Genomic DNA, 22,328 nt, shown 5'->3' on the forward strand with positions numbered 1-22,328 from the left:
GACAATTACTGGAGAAGCTGTGTGTAAACCTTACCATCTCTGGCAGAGGCTTCATAGAGCCTTTGAGCAGCCGTGTGCAGTCTCACCGCCCTGCCAGTCTCCTGTGGGCTGTTGGTGGCTCTGTCAGTCTCCTGTGGACTGTTGGTGGCACGGTACTTTGCTGTTTTTGCTATTTCTTCATCGGTGATACAGGCCTTTATCATGTCCTTTAGCTCTATACCTGGTGGTGATGGCAAATTAATCATTTAATCTAGCCATACATGTTATATACTGGGTAACAATGTGATGTAACAGTACTAATAGGCAGTACAGTTATATAATAACTAAAGTATGAAGAATTACAGTAAGCACACCGCACAGTCAATCCTTCACACATGGTGTATGTGTACATGTTCCTTAGGCTGAGATGTTTTGTCCATTAAGTCCTGTCAGCAGTGCACAATATAGTATGACATTTAAGGTAGCAAGTTTGAAGTCATTGATATTCAGTTTAAAACTGACATAATACCAATTTATTATAGCTTGATTTTGTAATCAGATTAAAGATTTAAAGATATGGATGGAAGAAATTAAAGCAATGGCACACAAATACCTTGGTAGTGCAAAGGGCTCCATACAAGACTGGTAGGTGATGTCAAGCTGGTACACAAACTTGTATACATGCCGATAACACCTTTCAATTTCCTTAACCTGCTTTGTCAGAGCTACATCCTCTTCCTTGAGCGTCGCCTTTGTCTTGAAACCCGCTGAAAAAAGTTTATCAATGTAGGTATGTTTTAACTTGAATAAATCATGCTTTTGACCTATGTTCGACTACTAAAAAGTACTTGTGAAATAATTTAAACTTAACAGTCATTTTAAAGTAAATTTGATATGTGGAAAGAAAAATGTTACGCTCAAAAGATATATCACTATATTTATAGTTTACTAGCACTTATGTCAATGTTTAGCGAACCCATGAGATTTTGATGATCCTAAGTCAATAAATTGGAAATAAACTGATAATCCCTTTACACTTCTGAAAAAAGCATGTTCAATAAAAGTTTTTAAATGGGTACCAATATGCATTCGTTTTTTCGTATCTTTTTTGTATTTCTCCATTATCAGTTTTGTTTGATTGTCAAATCTGCCATGTCTTGGAACTTCAACTGTACTGTAAATAGATTGATATCTGAAGCAACTGCAAGTTTTAGTCTCATTATAATTACACATCAATACACACTAAATATATAATTATCAGACTGTATATTGTCTGTAATAACACACACGCAGGCACGTACGCACGCACACACACGTGTGTAAGGACGACACACTCAAACTTAAAAATAGTCATGAATGTACAGGATGCCTGTGCCCATGGAGGCCCTGAGGAACAATAAGCCTTTAAAAAAACAAGAGGGCTAAGATGGCCTTATATCGCTAACCTGGGTAAAACTTAAATGATGCTCAAGACATTCCTCATAAAGGTCGATAACTCTTGAGTAACTACAATTTGGCTAGTTGTCGAACTTGTTCAAAGTATTGGGCATATTTTTTTTAAATGTTAAAATTTGAACATGTTATATTTAAAAGTATCTACAATAGTGATATACCCTGATAAGAGGTCTGTTTAGTACAGAATCCCAGTTCTCAAAAAAAATGAAAAAGTTATGTCTACCTACATATTTTTTTTGGAGATGTTAGTGGAATTAACAAAAACCCTTTTTTGGCCTTATTCCCAAACAATTTCGGACAAAATTTGGTGATGATTGGACACTTTTCTTAGTGCTATTATTCTCGAATGACTTAGGCCAAGAGGCCGCTTAATGAACCTGTCAGAGATATTTTGCCCATACAAATTATAACCAAATTTGGTGATACATGTAATTTGACAAAGACTTTTAAAGTTTTTGAGCTGACAGGACTAATTTTAGGTAATTTCTATAATTAAAGGATGATAACTCTTGAGTGATGCGATATGGCCTATAGTTAAACTTGTCCAAGATATTCTGCCCATATACAATCTGACCAAATTCGGTGATGATTGGACAAAGGCTTTTAAAGTAATAAATCGGACAAGACCAATTTTTAGGTTATTTCTGTTATTAAAAGGCAATAACTATTGAGTGACAATAGCAATATGACTGGTTATCAAACTTGTCCAACATATTGTGCCATATACATTCTGACCAAAATTGGTGATGATTGGACAAAGGCTTCTTAAGTAATTGATTCTTCTCATCGTTAGTAATACTCTATCAGTTTTTCTTACACTCTTGTTTTACGCTTTGGTGTTGTAGGCATACTTTCTTTTACTTTTGATATTGCTCTATATTTTGTACTTCTTGCTTCTTGAATTAAATGGAGGCTCACACATCTCATTACTTATATTTCAGCTGAATTTGTGGCTGTTCTGGATCTGTTAATATCATCGTTGTCTATTGTACCATCTGTTTTTGTTTGATCAATGTTTGTAGTATCTTGGTCTGTTGAAAGTCTATTTTGCACACTGTATTTTTTTAAGTTTTATCCCCATCGTCCAATTCTGTACTTTAAGCATCTTTAAGCACATTCTTCTTCTTTTTCAGGCTTTCATTTTCTTTCATTTCTCTATTCTTATTGTTACACGGTGTCTGTCTAGGAGTCTGGTTTTCTCCATTAGTTTTGTTTGTGATATTGTCTGCACCTTCTTTCTTTTTGGCAAGCTATTTCATTTTCTTTTCTCTCCATATCTATTATTGTTTTTTGGTTTCTCTTGGATCACTTTCTTTTCTCCCTTTGTCAATTTGCCTATCATGTGTTTTTCCTTTCAGCATCTTTCCTCTTCATTTCATCATATTTTTCATTTCTTTCATTTTTCAGTTTTCCCCTGTATCTTTTCATTCTACATGTAAGTGCTTTTGCACTTACATTAATGTCAGTTTCAGGTATATTTGAATGGTTTTTATTTCTCTGCTTGTCCATTTTTGAATTAATGTTAATTCTAGTCACACCTGAATTTATAAATGGACATTTCGTACATAGCGTGATTTAAATGCCCCATCCGTAGACATTTACTAGCTTTACTGTACTTCATTTTCTTAACCATAAATAAATTTCTAATAGGCCTCTTTATGTCTGGCTAAAACAGCATAATCCATCCTGTATTTTGGCTACTTATTTTAATTCCCAAACATACACACTATAGAAAAAAATAAGTTAAGGCATGAATTTCAATGTTTTTAGCAACATATAGAAGTGGAAAAATGAAAATACAAAGGTAATGAGTTGTTTTTGGTAATCCATTGCCTAGGTTTTAATATGTGCTACATTTCTGTCAAAGGAAAGTGGTTCTTTTCGCTTAATATATATGCAAATTTTGAGCATTTTATGTGTGTCTACGGATGGGACATGGTGTCTACGGATGGGACATTGACATGTTGAGCTTCATATTTACAAATTACAATCAGATATTAATGCAACAAATAATATATTTGGTCACTGAATGGAAATGCAAAATCTGCCTGGTTGGTTATATGCTAAGGATATTCCTTGCTGGGTAAAACATGCGTCTACGGATGGGACAAAATTTTCTGTATTTTTGGGTGCATACTCAGGCGTATAATAAATTTGGTAATGTAGGTATTATGTATAAATTTCTTATTGCTATTGATAAATGAGTTGTAGTTCTTCCAATTGAGGGTCATATTTTCACAAAATACCATATTGCTTAGAAATTTTGGCCATTTTGTATACCTGAATTGAAAAAGCCAGATTTTGGTAACGAAATGGTGGGTTCAGTTATTTTAGTAGTTCTCCGTCAGTTTTTATGCAATTTAAATGAAATAACCAGCTACAGAAAGAAGACTAAATTGCTTACTCAATGCTCTAGATATCTGATACAATTATTTTTCAGTATTTTTTATTTTTTATGTTAAAAAAGGGGTAATTTTGAAATGAAACGTTGTAACGACAGTTTTTAGCCACATTTTGGCTATTTGGAGGTTGAAATTAGAAAACGCGTCAAATCAAGCGATGGAAGTCCGTATAAGTTGAGTCGACAGATATATTCTACCTATCATGAGACATAAAAAAGACAATTTTAACATAACATGTTAAGAAAATTACAACGTAACAACAGCAAAAAGGAAATTGTCATTATATCGTGACCAAGGCGTATGGTAATTTGTACGTTGTATGTGCGTCCGTGCATCTGTAAACAATTCATGTTAACACGATACAGCCTTCAGTTTTGATTGTATCTTGATGAAACCTGTACAGTATCTACATATATCCATTAGAGCTCGGTTCCTTTCGAAAACCAGCTAGATCCGACCATGCATGCCTAGATTATGGGACTTGATAGTATAAAAATCCTGTAAACAAATGCTCGTTAACACGATACAGCCTTCAGTTTTGATTGTATCTCGATGAAACTTGTACAGTATCTACATATCCATTAGAGCTTGGTTCCTTTCGAAAACCAGCCAGATCTGCCCATGCATGCCTAGATTATGGGCCTTGATAGTATAAAAAAATCAGTTTGTCAGTAAACAATTGCTCGTTAACACGATACAGCCTTCAGTATTGATTGTATATTGATGAAACTTGTACAGTATGTGGATATCCATTAGAGCTGGGTTGCTTTCGAAAACCAGCTAGATCTGCCCATGCATGCCTAGATTATGGGCCTTGAAATGCTTAGATTATGGGCATTGATAGTATAAAAAAAATGCTAAAAAATGTGTAATAAATGCTTGCGAACATGATACTGTCTTCAGTTTTGAGTATTGAGATACCCATAAGGGGTTGGTTCTTTTCGAAAACAGTGATGTTGACCACACAAACTCAGCCAGTGGAGCATAGGCCTCATATTTATATAAAACTCTAAGCTCAAAAGAAGTGCAAAAACTTTATTTTGCTTAGAAAAAATCTTAAAAGAACAGGCAGGCCATTTTTGTGGGACTGTTCGATAGACACCATTGAAAGCTACAAGGGAAACTTTACTTGGTCAAATTATTCCAATGCATAAGGAAATAATGGCTCTTCAAAGGTTTGCAGCTTACCATTTGAGGGAAATGGTTGTTTCTGCTTTTTATGAAAATACCACAGGTGCTAATATTTGTCTCATTCATTTATTGTTTAATATATCATTTCCAAACTTTCAGTATGTGTTGCATATAGCCTGAAGATGAACTATAGGAGTTTTGAAGTCTGTTTCTGAAAAAATGCTGCCCTAATAGGCTCAAGACCACAGTTATCAGTCATATATGTATTGTTAGGGTTTGGTATATTTTCCATCAACATTAAATGTTGACATGTTGCATGTAATTCAGATACCAACAGGTCAGGTTTTATTTACTATTCATTTTCATACAATGCTTTACATTGCATTTCTTTTTCCATCATACTTTAAATGCATGCATTTTTCAGAAATGAATCAGTTCCCACCATTTCACCTTCAAATGACGTCTCTTGTTCATCTAGACCTGTTTGTGTGTGCATATAAAATGAATAACTACTTAGAAATTTCAGCACACATAAAATAAAAATAGAAGTTTCTATTAAGTTCCAAAAAATTGTGTTGTAGTCACTTCCTAATTCTATAATGCAATGAATATTAATGACTATGTATGTGGTACATGTACTTTCAGAAAACTGAAGCCTTTAGGAAGTCAACGCCACCATGATATTGATTTACTCAGCTCTGATGTACTCAGCTGTGATGTAACATGCCTTCAAGCCACTATTCGAAGAACATTCAGACGTTCTAAATGGACCATTGCCCTGTTGCCATGGAAATCATTATGAGGAGGAGCACACAAACTGTCACTTGTTTTGAATACGAGATGTACCACAAACTTACCATAAACTTTTCGGATGCTCTGTTTATTTTATCAGCCAATTTCGATGTATATTTTACTGAATAACGACAAACAATCTTTATTAACAATGCTCAGCTCTTACTCATAAGCATCTCTTACTCATCCGTATTCCACAACAAAACATGCTTGCAATTACACTGTACCATCTATCATAATACAGCAATGCTGCAATTACCACATTTTTTGTACCAGTTGTTGCTTTATACTGAAACTTTTATTGAAAATGGTGCATAAACACTGATAACACATAAATGTTTCATTCATACATTTGTACATGTTCTTTCAGTGTATATGTTGATAATGTTGATACATTTTTCATGTGCATTTACACATGTGTTTATTGCCAACCTCATCAAAACATGCATAGTTTGCTCACATACATACTTCCAACACAGACATTTACTGAATGTATTACTACTTTACGTTGATTTTGACATGTAAATAAAACATTGTACTACTCTTTTGTACAAAACACTTTTCATTTGCTATGTTGTTTGTTTCCATGTTCTGTCTGCATGCAGATGGTATTTTCATATCAATTTTAGCTAAACTATTCGTAGAATATGGAGAGCTATACTACTCACCCAAGCGTCGGCGTCAGCCTCACACCTTGGTAAAGGTTTTGCTTGCAAGCACACATAGGTAAATATCTCATTAAGTACTTGAGGTATTGCATTGAGACTTGATACAATGGTACTCAACAATCCAACCTACTGAATCAACAAAGTTAGATAACTCTAGTTTGCATTTAATCCAAATAATAGGACTTTATTATTCGACTTAGAAATTCTGGTTAAGGTTTTGCGTGCAAGCACACATAGGTTAATATCTCAGCAGCTACTTGAGGTATTGCATTGAGACTTGATACAATGGTACTCAACCATCCAACCTATAAATTAACCAAGTAAGGTAACTTGACTTTGCATTTAATGCAAATGATAGGCCTTTATTATTCGACTTAGATATTCTGATTGAGGTTTTGTGAGCAAGCACACATTATATAAATATCAAAGCAACTACTTGATGTATTGCATTGAGACTCATACAATTGTACTCAACCATCAAACTTCCCCATGTAAGATAGCCCTAGTTTCATTCAATGCAAATAGTTGCCCTTTATTATTCGACATAGAAATTCTAGTTAAGGTTTTGCATGTAAGCACACATAGGTAAATTTCTCAGCAACTGCACGATGTATTGCATTGAGACTTTATAGAATGGTAATCAACCACTCAATGTCATTGAATAACCAAGATATATAACTGTATTTTGCAAATAATTGCTCTTTATTATTAGACTTAAACATTCTGGTTGAAAAATTCCTATAACCACATTTATGTTAATATCTCACCACATGAATTGCATTGAAATCTTATCTAACAGCGATCCATGCATGTTTCGCCAAAACTTTTCAATCCTTACACTGAACAGCGGCGGAATAGTCGAGCCCGCTGTCTCTGTGACAGCTCTTGTTCAAAATTAACGTGATGTTTATTTCCATTGTGAAACTTATCCCTTGGGAACAATATTTACATCTTTTAGCATACATGCCTGGATGAGTTTTAAAAAATGACCATATAATGCATACTTACTGCATGAAAATATACAATGACATACATTTCGTATCAACTTGTGTATCTGTATTTCCCTTTCAACTACTTCGAAATAACAAACGTCCCAACCCTAAAATGTTCAAACATATTCTACATACATTATTTTTATCTTACACTATATATATATATGTTCTATATGTATATATCACGCCTAATAAAATTGAAGCCTGTCAACTCGTACGTTGTTGTGAAACATATGAACCCCACCTCTCAACTTCCCTGTGTGTTCCTATCAATTCGTTTCTGAAATTCCTGTCATTTGAAAAAAAAGCTAACCCTCTAGGGGCCACCGTTCCTCAGCGCTTTCAGCGCTTTGATTTTCCATGTCTTTGAACATCTCGTCTTAGAAAAAAATAATTGTGGGAAGTCTTAGTTCTGTTAAGCACTTGTTCACAAGTACATGAATCTTTTACACACATAACCTGAATATAAGTACTCAGGTATATTAATATAATTGTTGAATAAATTTTATTATACATAATAGAAACAGATCCCCAAAATGTTGAAGGAACCCTATAGAGTTAAGTTAAACGTTTTCATGATATTCTTATAAGAGCTAATAGTTTAGTAGAAGAAATTATCAACTACAGATGACATTAAGGTCAATGATCAATAGAAATTGGCAGCCTTTAATTTAAACTGATATCTACTGAAGTATATAATGTACCGTACATACATTTATTGCATTTTGCTGAAAATCAACCTTGCATCAGGACAATTACTGGAGAAGCTGTGTGTAAACCTTACCATCTCTGGCAGAGGCTTCATAGAGCCTTTGAGCAGCCGTGTGCAGTCTCACCGCCCTGCCAGTCTCCTGTGGGCTGTTGGTGGCTCTGCCAGTCTCCTGTGGACTGTTGGTGGCACGGTACTTTGCTGTTTTTGCTATTTCTTCATCGGTGATACAGGCCTTTATCATGTCCTTTAGCTCTATACCTGGTGGTGATGGCAAATTAATCATTTAATCTAGCCATACATGTTATATACTGGGTAACAATGTGATGTAACAGTACTAATAGGCAGTACAGTTATATAATAACTAAAGTATGAAGAATTACAGTAAGCACACCGCACAGTCAATCCTTCACACATGGTGTATGTGTACATGTTCCTTAGGCTGAGATGTTTTGTCCATTAAGTCCTGTCAGCAGTGCACAATATAGTATGACATTTAAGGTAGCAAGTTTGAAGTCATTGATATTCAGTTTAAAACTGACATAATACCAATTTATTATAGCTTGATTTTGTAATCAGATTAAAGATTTAAAGATATGGATGGAAGAAATTAAAGCAATGGCACACAAATACCTTGGTAGTGCAAAGGGCTCCATACAAGACTGGTAGGTGATGTCAAGCTGGTACACAAACTTGTATACATGCCGATAACACCTTTCAATTTCCTTAACCTGCTTTGTCAGAGCTACATCCTCTTCCTTGAGCGTCGCCTTTGTCTTGAAACCCGCTGAAAAAAGTTTATCAATGTAGGTATGTTTTAACTTGAATAAATCATGCTTTTGACCTATGTTCGACTACTAAAAAGTACTTGTGAAATAATTTAAACTTAACAGTCATTTTAAAGTAAATTTGATATGTGGAAAGAAAAATGTTACGCTCAAAAGATATATCACTATATTTATAGTTTACTAGCACTTATGTCAATGTTTAGCGAACCCATGAGATTTTGATGATCCTAAGTCAATAAATTGGAAATAAACTGATAATCCCTTTACACTTCTGAAAAAAGCATGTTCAATAAAAGTTTTTAAATGGGTACCAATATGCATTCGTTTTTTCGTATCTTTTTTGTATTTCTCCATTATCAGTTTTGTTTGATTGTCAAATCTGCCATGTCTTGGAACTTCAACTGTACTGTAAATAGATTGATATCTGAAGCAACTGCAAGTTTTAGTCTCATTATAATTACACATCAATACACACTAAATATATAATTATCAGACTGTATATTGTCTGTAATAACACACACGCAGGCACGTACGCACGCACACACACGTGTGTAAGGACGACACACTCAAACTTAAAAATAGTCATGAATGTACAGGATGCCTGTGCCCATGGAGGCCCTGAGGAACAATAAGCCTTTAAAAAAACAAGAGGGCTAAGATGGCCTTATATCGCTAACCTGGGTAAAACTTAAATGATGCTCAAGACATTCCTCATAAAGGTCGATAACTCTTGAGTAACTACAATTTGGCTAGTTGTCGAACTTGTTCAAAGTATTGGGCATATTTTTTTTAAATGTTAAAATTTGAACATGTTATATTTAAAAGTATCTACAATAGTGATATACCCTGATAAGAGGTCTGTTTAGTACAGAATCCCAGTTCTCAAAAAAAATGAAAAAGTTATGTCTACCTACATATTTTTTTTGGAGATGTTAGTGGAATTAACAAAAACCCTTTTTTGGCCTTATTCCCAAACAATTTCGGACAAAATTTGGTGATGATTGGACACTTTTCTTAGTGCTATTATTCTCGAATGACTTAGGCCAAGAGGCCGCTTAATGAACCTGTCAGAGATATTTTGCCCATACAAATTATAACCAAATTTGGTGATACATGTAATTTGACAAAGACTTTTAAAGTTTTTGAGCTGACAGGACTAATTTTAGGTAATTTCTATAATTAAAGGATGATAACTCTTGAGTGATGCGATATGGCCTATAGTTAAACTTGTCCAAGATATTCTGCCCATATACAATCTGACCAAATTCGGTGATGATTGGACAAAGGCTTTTAAAGTAATAAATCGGACAAGACCAATTTTTAGGTTATTTCTGTTATTAAAAGGCAATAACTATTGAGTGACAATAGCAATATGACTGGTTATCAAACTTGTCCAACATATTGTGCCATATACATTCTGACCAAAATTGGTGATGATTGGACAAAGGCTTCTTAAGTAATTGATTCTTCTCATCGTTAGTAATACTCTATCAGTTTTTCTTACACTCTTGTTTTACGCTTTGGTGTTGTAGGCATACTTTCTTTTACTTTTGATATTGCTCTATATTTTGTACTTCTTGCTTCTTGAATTAAATGGAGGCTCACACATCTCATTACTTATATTTCAGCTGAATTTGTGGCTGTTCTGGATCTGTTAATATCATCGTTGTCTATTGTACCATCTGTTTTTGTTTGATCAATGTTTGTAGTATCTTGGTCTGTTGAAAGTCTATTTTGCACACTGTATTTTTTTAAGTTTTATCCCCATCGTCCAATTCTGTACTTTAAGCATCTTTAAGCACATTCTTCTTCTTTTTCAGGCTTTCATTTTCTTTCATTTCTCTATTCTTATTGTTACACGGTGTCTGTCTAGGAGTCTGGTTTTCTCCATTAGTTTTGTTTGTGATATTGTCTGCACCTTCTTTCTTTTTGGCAAGCTATTTCATTTTCTTTTCTCTCCATATCTATTATTGTTTTTTGGTTTCTCTTGGATCACTTTCTTTTCTCCCTTTGTCAATTTGCCTATCATGTGTTTTTCCTTTCAGCATCTTTCCTCTTCATTTCATCATATTTTTCATTTCTTTCATTTTTCAGTTTTCCCCTGTATCTTTTCATTCTACATGTAAGTGCTTTTGCACTTACATTAATGTCAGTTTCAGGTATATTTGAATGGTTTTTATTTCTCTGCTTGTCCATTTTTGAATTAATGTTAATTCTAGTCACACCTGAATTTATAAATGGACATTTCGTACATAGCGTGATTTAAATGTCCCATCCGTAGACATTTACTAGCTTTACTGTACTTCATTTTCTTAACCATAAATAAATTTCTAATAGGCCTCTTTATGTCTGGCTAAAACAGCATAATCCATCCTGTATTTTGGCTACTTATTTTAATTCCCAAACATACACACTATAGAAAAAAATAAGTTAAGGCATGAATTTCAATGTTTTTAGCAACATATAGAAGTGGAAAAATGAAAATACAAAGGTAATGAGTTGTTTTTGGTAATCCATTGCCTAGGTTTTAGTATGTGCTACATTTCTGTCAAAGGAAAGTGGTTCTTTTCGCTTAATATATATGCAAATTTTGAGCATTTTATGTGTGTCTACGGATGGGACATGGTGTCTACGGATGGGACATTGACATGTTGAGCTTCATATTTACAAATTACAATCAGATATTAATGCAACAATTAATATATTTGGTCACTGAATGGAAATGCAAAATCTGCCTGGTTGGTTATATGCTAAGGATATTCCTTGCTGGGAAAAACATGCGTCTACGGATGGGACAAAATTTTCTGTATTTTTGGGTGCATACTCAGGCGTATAATAAATTTGGTAATGTAGGTATTATGTATAAATTTCTTATTGCTATTGATAAATGAGTTGTAGTTCTTCCAATTGAGGGTCATATTTTCACAAAATACCATATTGCTTAGAAATTTTGGCCATTTTGTATACCTGAATTGAAAAAGCCAGATTTTGGTAACGAAATGGTGGGTTCAGTTATTTTAGTAGTTCTCCGTCAGTTTTTATGCAATTTAAATGAAATAACCAGCTACAGAAAGAAGACTAAATTGCTTACTCAATGCTCTAGATATCTGATACAATTATTTTTCAGTATTTTTTATTTTTTATGTTAAAAAAGGGGTAATTTTGAAATGAAACGTTGTAACGACAGTTTTTAGCCACATTTTGGCTATTTGGAGGTTGAAATTAGAAAACGCGTCAAATCAAGCGATGGAAGTCCGTATAAGTTGAGTCGACAGATATATTCTACCTATCATGAGACATAAAAAAGACAATTTTAACATAACATGTTAAGAAAATTACAACGTAACAACAGCAAAAAGGAAATTGTCATTATATCGTGACCAAGGCGTATGGTAATTTGTACGTTGTATGTGCGTCCGTGCATCTGTAAACAATTCATGTTAACACGATACAGCCTTCAGTTTTGATTGTATCTTGATGAAACCTGTACAGTATCTACATATATCCATTAGAGCTCGGTTCCTTTCGAAAACCAGCTAGATCCGACCATGCATGCCTAGATTATGGGACTTGATAGTATAAAAATCCTGTAAACAAATGCTCGTTAACACGATACAGCCTTCAGTTTTGATTGTATCTCGATGAAACTTGTACAGTATCTACATATCCATTAGAGCTTGGTTCCTTTCGAAAACCAGCCAGATCTGCCCATGCATGCCTAGATTATGGGCCTTGATAGTATAAAAAAATCAGTTTGTCAGTAAACAATTGCTCGTTAACACGATACAGCCTTCAGTATTGATTGTATATTGATGAAACTTGTACAGTATGTGGATATCCATTAGAGCTGGGTTGCTTTCGAAAACCAGCTAGATCTGCCCATGCATGCCTAGATTATGGGCCTTGAAATGCTTAGATTATGGGCATTGATAGTATAAAAAAAATGCTAAAAAATGTGTAATAAATGCTTGCGAACATGATACTGTCTTCAGTTTTGAGTATTGAGATACCCATAAGGGGTTGGTTCTTTTCGAAAACAGTGATGTTGACCACACAAACTCAGCCAGTGGAGCATAGGCCTCATATTTATATAAAACTCTAAGCTCAAAAGAAGTGCAAAAACTTTATTTTGCTTAGAAAAAATCTTAAATGAACAGGCAGGCCATTTTTGTGGGACTGTTCGATAGACACCATTGAAAGCTACAAGGGAAACTTTACTTGGTCAAATTATTCCAATGCATAAGGAAATAATGGCTCTTCAAAGGTTTGCAGCTTACCATTTGAGGGAAATGGTTGTTTCTGCTTTTTATGAAAATACCACAGGTGCTAATATTTGTCTCATTCATTTATTGTTTAATATATCATTTCCAAACTTTCAGTATGTGTTGCATATAGCCTGAAGATGAACTATAGGAGTTTTGAAGTCTGTTTCTGAAAAAATGCTGCCCTAATAGGCTCAAGACCACAGTTATCAGTCATATATGTATTGTTAGGGTTTGGTATATTTTTCATCAACATTAAATGTTGACATGTTGCATGTAATTCAGATACCAACAGGTCAGGTTTTATTTACTATTCATTTTCATACAATGCTTTACATTGCATTTCTTTTTCCATCATACTTTAAATGCATGCATTTTTCAGAAATGAATCAGTTCCCACCATTTCACCTTCAAATGACGTCTCTTGTTCATCTAGACCTGTTTGTGTGTGCATATAAAATGAATAACTACTTAGAAATTTCAGCACACATAAAATAAAAATAGAAGTTTCTATTAAGTTCCAAAAAATTGTGTTGTAGTCACTTCCTAATTCTATAATGCAATGAATATTAATGACTATGTATGTGGTACATGTACTTTCAGAAAACTGAAGCCTTTAGGAAGTCAACGCCACCATGATATTGATTTACTCAGCTCTGATGTACTCAGCTGTGATGTAACATGCCTTCAAGCCACTATTCGAAGAACATTCAGACGTTCTAAATGGACCATTGCCCTGTTGCCATGGAAATCATTATGAGGAGGAGCACACAAACTGTCACTTGTTTTGAATACGAGATGTACCACAAACTTACCATAAACTTTTCGGATGCTCTGTTTATTTTATCAGCCAATTTCGATGTATATTTTACTGAATAACGACAAACAATCTTTATTAACAATGCTCAGCTCTTACTCATAAGCATCTCTTACTCATCCGTATTCCACAACAAAACATGCTTGCAATTACACTGTACCATCTATCATAATACAGCAATGCTGCAATTACCACATTTTTTGTACCAGTTGTTGCTTTATACTGAAACTTTTATTGAAAATGGTGCATAAACACTGATAACACATAAATGTTTCATTCATACATTTGTACATGTTCTTTCAGTGTATATGTTGATAATGTTGATACATTTTTCATGTGCATTTACACATGTGTTTATTGCCAACCTCATCAAAACATGCATAGTTTGCTCACATACATACTTCCAACACAGACATTTACTGAATGTATTACTACTTTACGTTGATTTTGACATGTAAATAAAACATTGTACTACTCTTTTGTACAAAACACTTTTCATTTGCTATGTTGTTTGTTTCCATGTTCTGTCTGCATGCAGATGGTATTTTCATATCAATTTTAGCTAAACTATTCGTAGAATATGGAGAGCTATACTACTCACCCAAGCGTCGGCGTCAGCCTCACACCTTGGTAAAGGTTTTGCTTGCAAGCACACATAGGTAAATATCTCATTAAGTACTTGAGGTATTGCATTGAGACTTGATACAATGGTACTCAACAATCCAACCTACTGAATCAACAAAGTTAGATAACTCTAGTTTGCATTTAATCCAAATAATAGGACTTTATTATTCGACTTAGAAATTCTGGTTAAGGTTTTGCGTGCAAGCACACATAGGTTAATATCTCAGCAGCTACTTGAGGTATTGCATTGAGACTTGATACAATGGTACTCAACCATCCAACCTATAAATTAACCAAGTAAGGTAACTTGACTTTGCATTTAATGCAAATGATAGGCCTTTATTATTCGACTTAGATATTCTGATTGAGGTTTTGTGAGCAAGCACACATTATATAAATATCAAAGCAACTACTTGATGTATTGCATTGAGACTCATACAATTGTACTCAACCATCAAACTTCCCCATGTAAGATAGCCCTAGTTTCATTCAATGCAAATAGTTGCCCTTTATTATTCGACATAGAAATTCTAGTTAAGGTTTTGCATGTAAGCACACATAGGTAAATTTCTCAGCAACTGCACGATGTATTGCATTGAGACTTTATAGAATGGTAATCAACCACTCAATGTCATTGAATAACCAAGATATATAACTGTATTTTGCAAATAATTGCTCTTTATTATTAGACTTAAACATTCTGGTTGAAAAATTCCTATAACCACATTTATGTTAATATCTCACCACATGAATTGCATTGAAATCTTATCTAACAGCGATCCATGCATGTTTCGCCAAAACTTTTCAATCCTTACACTGAACAGCGGCGGAATAGTCGAGCCCGCTGTCTCTGTGACAGCTCTTGTTCAAAATTAACGTGATGTTTATTTCCATTGTGAAACTTATCCCTTGGGAACAATATTTACATCTTTTAGCATACATGCCTGGATGAGTTTTAAAAAATGACCATATAATGCATACTTACTGCATGAAAATATACAATGACATACATTTCGTATCAACTTGTGTATCTGTATTTCCCTTTCAACTACTTCGAAATAACAAACGTCCCAACCCTAAAATGTTCAAACATATTCTACATACATTATTTTTATCTTACACTATATATATATATGTTCTATATGTATATATCACGCCTAATAAAATTGAAGCCTGTCAACTCGTACGTTGTTGTGAAACATATGAACCCCACCTCTCAACTTCCCTGTGTGTTCCTATCAATTCGTTTCTGAAATTCCTGTCATTTGAAAAAAAAGCTAACCCTCTAGGGGCCACCGTTCCTCAGCGCTTTCAGCGCTTTGATTTTCCATGTCTTTGAACATCTCGTCTTAGAAAAAAATAATTGTGGGAAGTCTTAGTTCTGTTAAGCACTTGTTCACAAGTACATGAATCTTTTACACACATAACCTGAATATAAGTACTCAGGTATATTAATATAATTGTTGAATAAATTTTATTATACATAATAGAAACAGATCCCCAAAATGTTGAAGGAACCCTATAGAGTTAAGTTAAACGTTTTCATGATATTCTTATAAGAGCTAATAGTTTAGTAGAAGAAATTATCAACTACAGATGACATTAAGGTCAATGATCAATAGAAATTGGCAGCCTTTAATTTAAACTGATATCTACTGAAGTATATAATGTACCGTACATACATTTATTGCATTTTGCTGAAAATCAACCTTGCATCAGGACAATTACTGGAGAAGCTGTGTGTAAACCTTACCATCTCTGGCAGAGGCTTCATAGAGCCTTTGAGCAGCCGTGTGCAGTCTCACCGCCCTGCCAGTCTCCTGTGGGCTGTTGGTGGCTCTGCCAGTCTCCTGTGGACTGTTGGTGGCACGGTACTTTGCTGTTTTTGCTATTACTTCATCGGTGATACAGGCCTGTATCATGTCCTTTAGCTCTATACCTGGTGGTGATGGCAAATTAATCATTTAATCTAGCCATACATGTTATATACTGGGTAACAATGTGATGTAACAGTACTAATAGGCAGTACAGTTATATAATAACTAAAGTATGAAGAATTACAGTAAGCACACCGCACAGTCAATCCTTCACACATGGTGTATGTGTACATGTTCCTTAGGCTGAGATGTTTTGTCCATTAAGTCCTGTCAGCAGTGCACAATATAGTATGACATTTAAGGTAGCAAGTTTGAAGTCATTGATATTCAGTTTAAAACTGACATAATACCAATTTATTATAGCTTGATTTTGTAATCAGATTAAAGATTTAAAGATATGGATGGAAGAAATTAAAGCAATGGCACACAAATACCTTGGTAGTGCAAAGGGCTCCATACAAGACTGGTAGGTGATGTCAAGCTGGTACACAAACTTGTATACATGCCGATAACACCTTTCAATTTCCTTAACCTGCTTTGTCAGAGCTACATCCTCTTCCTTGAGCGTCGCCTTTGTCTTGAAACCCGCTGAAAAAAGTTTATCAATGTAGGTATGTTTTAACTTGAATAAATCATGCTTTTGACCTATGTTCGACTACTAAAAAGTACTTGTGAAATAATTTAAACTTAACAGTCATTTTAAAGTAAATTTGATATGTGGAAAGAAAAATGTTACGCTCAAAAGATATATCACTATATTTATAGTTTACTAGCACTTATGTCAATGTTTAGCGAACCCATGAGATTTTGATGATCCTAAGTCAATAAATTGGAAATAAACTGATAATCCCTTTACACTTCTGAAAAAAGCATGTTCAATAAAAGTTTTTAAATGGGTACCAATATGCATTCGTTTTTTCGTATCTTTTTTGTATTTCTCCATTATCAGTTTTGTTTGATTGTCAAATCTGCCATGTCTTGGAACTTCAACTGTACTGTAAATAGATTGATATCTGAAGCAACTGCAAGTCTTAGTCTCATTATAATTACACATCAATACACACTAAATATATTATTATCAGACTGTATATTGTCTGTAATAACACACACGCAGGCACGTACGCACGCACACACACCTGTGTAAGGACGACACACTCAAACTTAAAAATAGTCATGAATGTACAGGATGCCTGTGCCCATGGAGGCCCTGAGGAACAATAAGCCTTTAAAAAAACAAGAGGGCTAAGATGGCCTTATATCGCTAACCTGGGTAAAACTTAAATGGTGCTCAAGACATTCCTCATAAAGGTCGATAACTCTTGAGTAACTACAATTTGGCTAGTTGTCGAACTTGTTCAAAGTATTGGGCATATTTTTTTTAAATGTTAAAATTTGAACATGTTATATTTAAAAGTATCTACAATAGTGATATACCCTGATAAGAGGTCTGTTTAGTACAGAATCCCAGTTCTCAAAAAAAATGAAAAAGTTATGTCTACCTACATATTTTTTTTGGAGATGTTAGTGGAATTAACAAAAACCCTTTTTTGGCCTTATTCCCAAACAATTTCGGACAAAATTTGGTGATGATTGGACACTTTTCTTAGTGCTATTATTCTCGAATGACTTAGGCCAAGAGGCCGCTTAATGAACCTGTCAGAGATATTTTGCCCATACAAATTATAACCAAATTTGGTGATACATGTAATTTGACAAAGACTTTTAAAGTTTTTGAGCTGACAGGACTAATTTTAGGTAATTTCTATAATTAAAGGATGATAACTCTTGAGTGATGCGATATGGCCTATAGTTAAACTTGTCCAAGATATTCTGCCCATATACAATCTGACCAAATTCGGTGATGATTGGACAAAGGCTTTTAAAGTAATAAATCGGACAAGACCAATTTTTAGGTTATTTCTGTTATTAAAAGGCAATAACTATTGAGTGACAATAGCAATATGACTGGTTATCAAACTTGTCCAACATATTGTGCCATATACATTCTGACCAAAATTGGTGATGATTGGACAAAGGCTTCTTAAGTAATTGATAGGACAAGACCTATATACGTAATTTCTATAATAAAGGAAAATAACTTCATAGTGACTAGAGAGATATTGCTGGTTATCAAACTTGTCAAAGATAGTATGCCCACACACATTCTGATCAAGTGTGGTCATGATTTGACACCATACTGGACAACACTGGCCCAAACACCCGCCTGCCCATACGTTGCAGGTGAAACTATTATACATTCCATATTTAAATGGGTGTATAAAAATGTGAACAATTTGTATTTAAAAAGCTTCAAAGGGCAATAACTCTAACAATATTTAGGTTGGAGTTATATCACTTGTCACAAAAGAGCACATTATAACTGTAAATAAGTTCATGAAATTTGTAGTTGATATATCTTGAATGATTGTAAAATAAAATAATTAATTATAAAAAAAAATCATAAAAAAGTTACAAAACATAAATACAAAACTGATAAAAGGGTCACCTATTATAAAGGAACATTATGAAAATAATTCAAGTGAAAAATTTCAAAAGAGAAGATTTTCAAAATTTTCTGTATGGACATTTAGTGGCTAGCAAACATTTGACATTTCCTCAACTCCAGACTCAAACATGGGATTTTGGTGGGATTTGCAACCCTTACAGAATGAATGCCTTTTTGTGAACAACTCGCGAACAATTTGTGAATATATTGTGAACACCAGTATTCGCAGGTATCATTCGCAGAATGTTCGCAGCTTATGCGAATATTCAGCGCACACCTAGGACTGCTATTCGCAATAAGTTCACAATAAAATAATAGTTCGCAGAATGTTTACGGTTATAACTTTAAAACCGTAAACCGTAAGAAAAAGATTCTTACTTTAATTACATGAATAATCCTCTAAAAAGATAAACATAATTTGTTAAACAAAGTCCACCTTTTTGTTTTTTAGAGCAATACTGCAGAGCAATACGGCAGTATTTAATTGTCTTTTTACAGGCCAGTTACAACTATACGGTCTACTATTTATTACAATTACATTCAGAAAAAGTGTTCCAATAAAACAACTTACGTAGCTGCTTCTCGGAGGTCATTTTTGGTCTCAATTTTAAAATTTAAATGGCGTGTGAGCGTTCTTGCAGACTATCAGGAACTTTCACTTCGCTAATGGCGGACGGTCACGTGACAACAAAATGGCGGCGGTCTAATTTAAGACATATGAATCGTCTATTATAACTTATGAATGACCTTCATTTACTAGAAACACTCATCCTGACCATGACAACACTGTAGATAATTGTGATCTGTTTATGAGTTTTGATAACAACAATGATGAAATGACAAAAGATCACAGTGCACTACATAACTGTATTTATATGCATCATATTGCTATCTTATTTCAGGACAGTATCCATGCTCCCTGTCCGACACCCTCCCATGTTGCAGTTAACATTTCCCTGCCAGTCTTCTTCCCCCATCATGCCCAACTGACTGGTCCAATATTGTTCAAAACTATATGGAAATGCCTCATCATCGTAGTTTGGAGTATGTGCAGAGCACTCAGGTACATTTTAGTTATATATAAGTTCACAAATTAATAAACGGCTAATTAAATTATTAACTGACAGTTTTTTTCAAGTAAGGAGAATATTTGTGGATGCACACATGACAATCTTGTGATGCGTAATCAGAAGGCATATTGTGTAATACCGAATAATTAACTGGTTTCCATATTTTATTTTGAAATCATGCAATAGTTTAGATTAACAAAATAGCATGTATAAAATAAAGATGTACGTGTATCAAATGTTGCAGGATAACAAGCAGTTTATTTGCTTGATGAGACTGAATTCCCGGGGAAGGGAGCAGACACTGCTGTGAGCATGATGATCACTACTTCAAGTACCATGGTTTGGAGAAAAAAAGCCGAAATTGGCACTTTGGTCTTTGGAAAAGCAGGTAGATAATAAATTTTGCACATTTATCCCTATAGTAGAGTACTTTAATTTTGAAAATACTTACCTAACAGAATTGAGCCCTAGATTTTCAAGAGTATTCACTTAAGATGTTAGCCTTTTAATTGTTGTCAGTTACATGTCAAAAAAAATAACCTTGACCATAACTCAATAACTGTTGAAATTGATAAAATGCAACTTTGCATACCTATTGCCAGAGGACGAATGTATATGTGAACTTTCATAAGTATGTTATTTCTATATTACATTTCAAATTTTCAACAATGATCAACAAAAATAAATGCTGTTTTAACTAGTCAAGAAACTCCTCACTTTGTCAAAACACTAGTATGATATCTAAATCTTTATATAAGCTTGTTTTTTGTGTGCTTTATTGTGATGTCAAAATATGACTGAACTAGACATAATTTCTATCAATTCATACTTTCAGCAAACAGGCCTGGCTTTGTGCAGTGCAGGTTTGTTGCATCGGATATGGTGAAGTTTACCTTGATGAAAACCAGAGCAGTTGTGTTACCTGAACTCCTTTCCGAAATCTGCATCAAGGGGATGGATCTTGAAAGGCAGTGGTATTAACATGACAAGATCAGATAATACAGCAGATTTGACATTTAAAAAGACACTGTGCCCTTGACAGTCTCAACCAAAGCATTGAACAAACTGTACAACCTGTTTTAGACTTTTTAACTTTTAGAGCTGTTTGTTTGGACTAGTGTTTGTCATTCAGAAATAAGTATTAACATTATTTCTCAGTATGAGAAAACTCCAGGAATTAGAAACTTACTGATATTTACTATAACTATGTAAACAAACCTCTTAGGGGTTTTGCCAGGTTAAAGAAAGACAGGGAGCCACAGAAAAGAGACAGGTTTCCATTGTGTCAATAGGACACCCTTCATTTAGCTGTGAAGAATTTTAACATTTTGAATGTTACAGAAAATGTAAGGAACATTGTATAATGTTTAATTGAAGTACTATTAGGTTTCAAGTGCCAAATATGTAAAGCCTGTGTGTATTTATAATCATGTTAATATAAAGTTGTTATCAAAACAAAATCAATATTTGACTGTCTTAAGCTTTTAATTCTATGAAGGCAGGAGGTTGCCAATCTATTTCTTAGTTCTACCTTTTTCATAACTGTGGCTAGGGGTTTGCAGGCCTTTATAACACTTTAAAAAAAACTGATAAAATTTCAATTTAACTTTGTTAACTTTGATATGGTAATCTAATCTTACTGCAGCTCATTTCTGCAATATTATGACTGAAACTGTATGTTATAACAATAAGTATGGTTACCTGTAAGTTACTTAAATGGAATTTTTTGACAAGTATATAAGACAAAATTATTGGAAAAAATAAGAAAAAATTGTTTGTTAAAAGGTATAATGCCTGTATGTAGACAAAAACAGAATGAATAATTACTTTGTGTTTGAATAAACTGTATAATAAATTTGACAAGTGTTATATGTTTAAAAAAAACAGTTCTAAGAACTGATTTTAGAATCAGTCCTGAACAATATCCTTCTAATTCCAGCTATGCCCATTGGCAATGAGCAACCGATCAGTTTGACTTCTTGCACTGACTGCCAAATATCTTATGTTCAGATTTTTTCTGTCTTATCGGAAACACACACTATGTTATTATTACATCATTTTCAGTATTCTATAACAATTTAAATTCAAAATCATTATTAAACTAATTAACAACTACGAATGTATCACGATACCTTGTGTTTTTCTCTTCAAATATGTGATCGTGAAGCAGTGTGTTCAATGCTCCTCAGAGTCAAATTCAGAAAAAAATATCCATTTTGACTATGATGAACACGATATCATTTTGGGTTGCAGTTA

The 22,328-nt window shown here is 33.9% G+C and overlaps 1 long non-coding RNA gene across 1 annotated transcript; it reads left to right on the forward strand.

Moving 5' to 3' along the window:
* Positions 1 to 158: 158 nt before the first annotated feature.
* Positions 159 to 21,860, forward strand: LOC128212997 (uncharacterized). Its single transcript, XR_008257663.1, has 5 exons — positions 159 to 8,321; positions 13,782 to 16,490; positions 19,905 to 20,065; positions 20,317 to 20,460; positions 20,908 to 21,860. It is a non-coding gene; the product is annotated as an uncharacterized LOC128212997 (long non-coding RNA).
* Positions 21,861 to 22,328: the final 468 nt, after the last annotated feature.

This window comes from Mya arenaria, chromosome 2 (genome assembly GCF_026914265.1).
Source record: "Mya arenaria isolate MELC-2E11 chromosome 2, ASM2691426v1".
NCBI lineage: Eukaryota > Metazoa > Mollusca > Bivalvia > Myida > Myidae > Mya > Mya arenaria.